Below are 6,512 nucleotides of genomic sequence, written 5' to 3' on the forward strand. Positions count from 1 at the left end.
ATGAAGTCTCTTGCTTCTATATGGAGAATGATAAATATATGAAAGAGTAGAAGCACAGAGACTTCTATGCTTTATTGGCATTATACTACAGAAGAAAGACTAGAAGCATGTCTCTGTGCTTTATTGGCATTATACTATGAGATCATTAGCAGTTTTTTAAGCAGAATGATATGATTATTAAATGAAGTCTCTTGCTTCTGTGTGGAGAAAGATAAATACAGGGAAGAATAGAAATACAGAGACTAGTTGGAAATCTTGCAGTCCAGTGTGCAAGCAGTAATGGAGAGTGAGTAGAGTCGTCGCAGTGGAGGTGGAAATAGGTGGATGGATTTTAGATATGCAGGCTTGCTGAAAAATTAAACGTAGAAAGTAAATGGAAAAGGAAATTCAATTGCTTCTTCCTGTTAATGAAGCATTATAATTAAAAGTATTTATTCATGAATAAATGGATAAAAAGGATATGGATATACTTGGAAGACTAGCAGTTTAATTTGTCTAACCCTCACTGAAATATCCTAGTTGCAATTTTCTCATGAAGAGTCCTGAGTTAGAACACTGTAGGCCAAGAAAGGACTTCTTCCCAGGTGTTACTAGTGGTAAAGAACTCACCTACCAATGCAGGAGACAGATACAGGTTTGAGGCCAAGACAATGCTGAAGAAAGCTAGAGTATAGTCCTAGGAGGGTTCACCTTGAAGGTAAATTAGTACTCCAAACTTGTTTAAGGATCTAGTGAAACCTTTAATTAACTTTCCTGTTTGTGTGTGATAAACACAATTTGAGTGCCTAGGGCCTACTGTATATTCATTAACAATTATGAATTTGGAGCTCTTTCTGAACCCATTATCAGATGAACTGTTTATGTGGGGGCTGGATTGTTGATTTATCTTGTACCTTGGAAAAATGCATTGAGTTTATGGTCTTAAGATTCATGATTATTTGCCTGATTCATTATAAAACTTAAAAAGTGTGAGTATGGATGTGTTTTAATTATTTTAAGTTACTTTTGGAAATAGTACATATAAAATCAGTATGTAATCTACGCATATATCTTTCTTACAGGGTGATAAGGCTTTTGAGGTTATCAGAGTCTGTTTATACTTCCATCTATTGGAATAGTGCTTTGCACATGGTAGGTACTTAATTGAAAATGCAAATAAATGCAAATTCACTTCCCAGGTACATTCTGCCAAGTTATAAAATAGTTACAATACACCAGAATTTGCAACTACAAGAAAAAAAAATTGTTGGTGAATAATTGCATTAATATTTCAAGCTTGAAAATTCTAAATATTCTACTTAAATCCTAGGGCACTTTGAGGAATCTAAACATAGTTTATGCCATACTTTATGACTCTGTTTTAATTAAAATAGCCCTGGAAACATGATGCCCAATGTGTTTAACTTGTAAATACTGTGTTTTAGGCTTTCAGAAATTATTATTCCTGAGAATTCTTTGTGACTTCCAGGTTTACAATTAGGTTTTATCTTGCTGTTCTGAGCAGTAGAATAGATACCACTCCCATCACAGAAATCTGCAGATTTCCTTATCTAGAGAACTGCACTAGTATCTCAGAATATATACGTTTCTGTAGATTATCTCAGCTTGTCATAATTTGATCAAAATTAGTTCTTTTCTCCTAGAATTAATTCTTTACCATAGAACTCAAACTCTACAATCCTTTCCTCTCGGCCTGTCTTTTGTGATGGATGGATGTGTAATAAGAGCCTCTGAAGGTCTTATCTCTGAATTGTCAGGCAATTACGAGAAAGAAGGCTAATTTTAACTGAACCGGTTTCCTCTTCCTCAATTTAGCTTTCCATGACTAGATCATATTAAAGGGAAATAACTAAGCTCCACTGTTCTTCCGCGTGTGTAACTAACTTCATTAAAAACTTTGCTGTGTCCAAAATGGTAGGAATCCATTATGACATTCGATAGAAAGTGAACAGTCTTGATACGTGTTTATGTAAAGAAGACAACTTATCGGGTAGTAAATATTTTAAAACACTTCAGAAAAAAGATTCAGTGATTCTGTAATGACAAACACGTAACTTTTCAGTGCTCTTGTGATACGCCCACGCTAAAAATTGCTAAATATAAGTACAGTTAAAGAATTGTTTTAAAGAATTTTTAAAACCAGTTTGGAAGTTAACAGCTCATAGCATGACATATTTTTTTTAATACCAATAAAGAAATATAAGAAAACAAAATCAAATATAGTTAAACACTTTAAGAGAAGAAAAATCAAGCGCCTCACTCAGACGCCCGGCTAGCTCAGTCGGTAGAGCATGGGACTCTTAATCCCAGGGTCGTGGGTTCGAGCCCCACGTTGGGCGCATGTAGCTTTTTTGGTTTTTTACTTTGATGTAACAGTCCGAGGTCTCTCCACAGCATTTTAACACACGAGGGTTGTTTTTTTGTTTTTTAAACCGATTTTAGATACTGTCAATATTAACCAAATCTCTGGAAAAAAGACGAGTTGGCAAATTAAACAGTTCTCAAATTGCGGTTGCGTACTTAAAAGCACACGTTCTATTCCTTTCACCTATCCCTCTCCTAGCTCCTCCTTCACTGAGGGAACTGAAACGGCCAATGTTTACAGTTGAAATTGATTTTCTGTGTTACTGTGCCTTCCTGTATTATTGCTGAGAGAGGACGGTTTTTTATTTAATCGGAACAAAATTCAGTTCAGTTCAGTTGCTCAGTCGTGTCCGACTCTTTGCAACCCCATGAATCGCAGCACGCCAGGCCTCCCTGTCCATCACCAACTCCTGGAGGTCACTCAAACTCATGTCCATCGAGTCAGTGATGCCATCCAGCCATCTCATCCTCTATCGTCCCCTTCTCCTGCGCCCAATCCCTCCCAGCATCAGGAACAAAATTAGGAGCCTCAATACTGGCAACTTGTCTAAAACTTAAGCAATCCCATGGAAAAGCAGCGAGTCAGAGTACTTAGAAGTTCTCTCTTGTTTATTTTACGTTTTTTCTCAATATACGGCTTTCCTGGGGTAGGGATGGGGAAATGTCTTCTGGAGAAATATACAGTGAGAAATGTTCCATGCTGTTGTGAGAACCAGGGCACAATCAGGTTTTCTTCCACTGTTCGTGGGACTTATTTGGAATCTATCCATCCAGTTGGATAAATATTAGCAAGTTAACATTCCGGTGAAGGGGAGGCTTTTTGAAACGAAAGCACAAAAGAACTGAGATGTGAAACTTCGAAAGGGCAATTATTACTAAGTACTATGGAATGTAGGACTTCCGCTTTTTTACCCTCTTCACTAAGAACTTCGAAATAATCAGGAAGAGAATGTGCACACCACAGTCAGTCACGTTCCAGGATCTCACTCACCGGCCGCTGTAGGTGAAGGGCCAGGTTCCAAGCAGAATTACTATTTCCTGTACGCCGCGTGTTATCCGCTAGCTTTCCTCCTACTAAAGGACCAATTTGTCTCTCTCGGTTTTTCCCATCAACATACAAACATGCTGTTAATTCTCTATCTTAAAACAAAACTTAGAACTTTGACCTAGTTTCCCTGCAAGCTACCATTTTACCGTATTTCTCTGTTCCTCTTTGGAGCAAGTTACCCCACAATGGCGCAAGCTCACCATTCTCTCCTCCCACCTGACACAGACCAATAAACAAACTCCTGTAGTTGAACAAGTTTGACTTATAACCCCTTGCAGTGAGGGAGACCTGTGGGGTGTCTCAGTAAGCGGGTGTTAGAATCTACCACAGGATTTGTGTTTTAGGGAATTTGGGAGAGGGTCTAAGGAAATGACCCTGGTGATTCAGAGATTAAAGCGTCTGCCCGCAATGCGGGAGACCTGGATTCAATCCCCTGAGTCAGGAAGATCCCCTGGAGAAGGAAATGGCACCCCACTCTAGTATTCTTGCCTGGAGAATCCCATGGACGGAGGAGCCTGGTGGGCTACAATCCACGGGGTCGTAAAGAGTCCGACACGACTAAGCGACTTCACTTTCACTTTAAGGAAATGAGGGCGCCCTCTGATTTCTGGTGTTGTCAGGAAGTAGGGGCCCTTCTATGATGAGAAGGCGATGGCACCCACTCCAGTGCTCTTGCCTGGAAAATCCCATGGACGGAGCCTGGTAGGCTGCAGTCCATGGGGTCACCAAGAGTCGGACACGACTGAGCGACTTCACTTTCACTTTTCTCTTTCATGCATTGGAGAAGGAAATGGCAACCCACTCCGGTATTCTTGCCTGGAGAATCCTGGGGATGGGAGAGCCTGGTGGGCTGCCATCTATGGGATCGCACAGAGTCAGACACGACTGAAGTGACTTAGCAGCAGCAGCAGCATTCGGAAAGCAGACTAAAGGAGGGATAAAGCTTAAACTGATAAAGTCGCTCATTTAGGACGAAAAGTGTTCAGTGTTCTGAGTGGGATAGGGACCAACTTGTCTACAGTGAATGTTCTATGAAATCTGGATTCCACGTCCAGGCCTCCCCAATTTGTGACCAACCCACCATAAATCAGGGGTTCCCACGGTCTCTCCTGAGGTTTGTTAATTTCCTAGAATGGCTCACAGAAAAGCATACAACTCAGAAGAGCTAACTGGGAGAGATGCATAAGCCAAGGTAAGGGACTAGGGTTCTCTCCTTGGCAGCCACTCTCCCAGTACCTGAACATGTTCACCATCCTGGAAGCTCTGTGAACAATGTATGACAGCGATTTTTATGGAGGCTTCTTCACACAGGTGTGATCAGTTATTGACTCAATTTCCAAACCCTGTCCTTTCCCTAGAGGATGGGGCAGGCAGGGGTGGGGCTGAAAGTTCTCCTTCAAAACATGACTTAAGACTTTCTGGTGACCAGCTCTCATCCTAAAGTCATCCAAAAGCCCCCCAAGAGTCACCTTTTGGTGAGAAGTACAAAAGGCACTTCTATTACCCAGGAAATTCTAAGGGATTTAGAAGCTCTGTGTAAGCTGCTCCTAACACCCCTATCATGCAGGAATCCACAAAGATTTTAGGAGCTGTGTCAAAAACTACAGGTAGAGACCAAATACATTTCTTGTGTCATACTTGCCTAATTTGTCTGAGTCACTATAAGCCCCTCAATCACTCTAATTGCCAAGTAGCCCCCCATTCACCTCATTCTACATTATTTTTTTCTATAGAGATATCTTCTAATTCTTATTATTTGCTTTACTTTCACATCCTTGGAACGTAGGTCCACAAAGGCAGGATTTTTGTCTTTGCTCTCCAATGCATCTCAAGCACCTAAATTAGTATCTGGCAGATGTTCAATAAATATGTGTTAAAAATTGGTGAATTAAGAAGGCTGTATTGGTTTCTTAAAGCTGCCATAAACAAAGTGCCCCAAACTGAGTGACTAAAGAAATGTACTGGCTCCCAATTCTGAAAGCTAGAAGCTTGAAATCAAAGTGCAAGGAGAGTCATGATGTTAAAGGCTCTCTTGAAGAATCTGTCACCTCTTTCTCTTAGCTTTCTTGTGGCAGCAGCAACCCTTTGTGTTCTCTGGTTTGTTGGTGCCTAACTCCAATCTCGGTCTGTTGCTACATTTTCCCGTTTCTCTCTCACATGGCATTTTCCTGTTTCTCTCTCACATGGCATTTTCCTTTTTGTATAATGACACCAGTCTTAGTGTCTTATTAGAGCGCACCCTAATAATCCCACCTTAATGTGGTTACACCTGCAAGTAAGGCCACATTCACAGGAGCTAGAACTTGCCATCTCTAACACACACAATTCTACCCTTAACAGAGGGCTCCATTTCTTAACCTCAATCACTGGTGTCTGCCACTTTATAGTATCTATAAAGTTGTATTTCAGCTAGAGACCTTGTTTTATATTATTCAGTAATGAAAACCTCCTAATAAATCATCCAAATGCTACAAAAGACAATTTTATGTTTACTACATGAGATAATGTTAATACTGAATCCATACAACAGACAATTAGTAGTACACCTATTCCTGGCCTAGTACACTTACAGATTTCAAAGTTAAGAAATGGAGCTTTGTTCTTATGGAGCTTACATTCCAGAAAGAAGATAAAACCTGAATAGAAACAAATAGAAGGTGAAATTGTAAGTGCCTTGTTACAGATAATGTGCTTATGGGAAAGAGCACTACTTTGGGGAAAAAGGTGCTGTAGGAAATGCTAAGTTGAGAGGACAGAGGAGTCTCACTTTAGGAATAAATATATTGGGAAACTGAATTTTCAGTTTTAGCTTTCAAGTTCTTTGTGGTCTAATTGTAAATTATTTTAGTAATGCCTCATCTCAGTGCCAAATGCTTTAAGATTTTGTGCAGAGCAATCAGTTCACTTAGGCTGGAGTAATCCCCAATTATGGATATTCTCCTCATTCTTCAGGAACAAGGTCAGAAGCCTCCTCTATGACGTTTCCCTGGTGCACTGGTCAGAAATACATCGGCAACAAGCAATGGATCCCTTGATGGCACATACCACATTCTGTTTTGTATCACTGTGTACACATCCACTTCTATTAACCTGCAACCCT

At 40.2% G+C, this 6,512-nt stretch overlaps 1 non-coding gene across 1 annotated transcript; it reads left to right on the forward strand.

Moving 5' to 3' along the window:
* The first annotated feature begins 2,266 nt into the window (after positions 1-2,266).
* On the forward strand, positions 2,267-2,339 carry TRNAK-CUU. Its single transcript has one exon. It is a non-coding gene; the product is annotated as a tRNA-Lys (tRNA).
* The last annotated feature ends 4,173 nt before the right edge of the window (positions 2,340-6,512 follow it).

Source organism: Bubalus bubalis, chromosome 11, assembly GCF_019923935.1.
Source record: "Bubalus bubalis isolate 160015118507 breed Murrah chromosome 11, NDDB_SH_1, whole genome shotgun sequence".
NCBI lineage: Eukaryota > Metazoa > Chordata > Mammalia > Artiodactyla > Bovidae > Bubalus > Bubalus bubalis.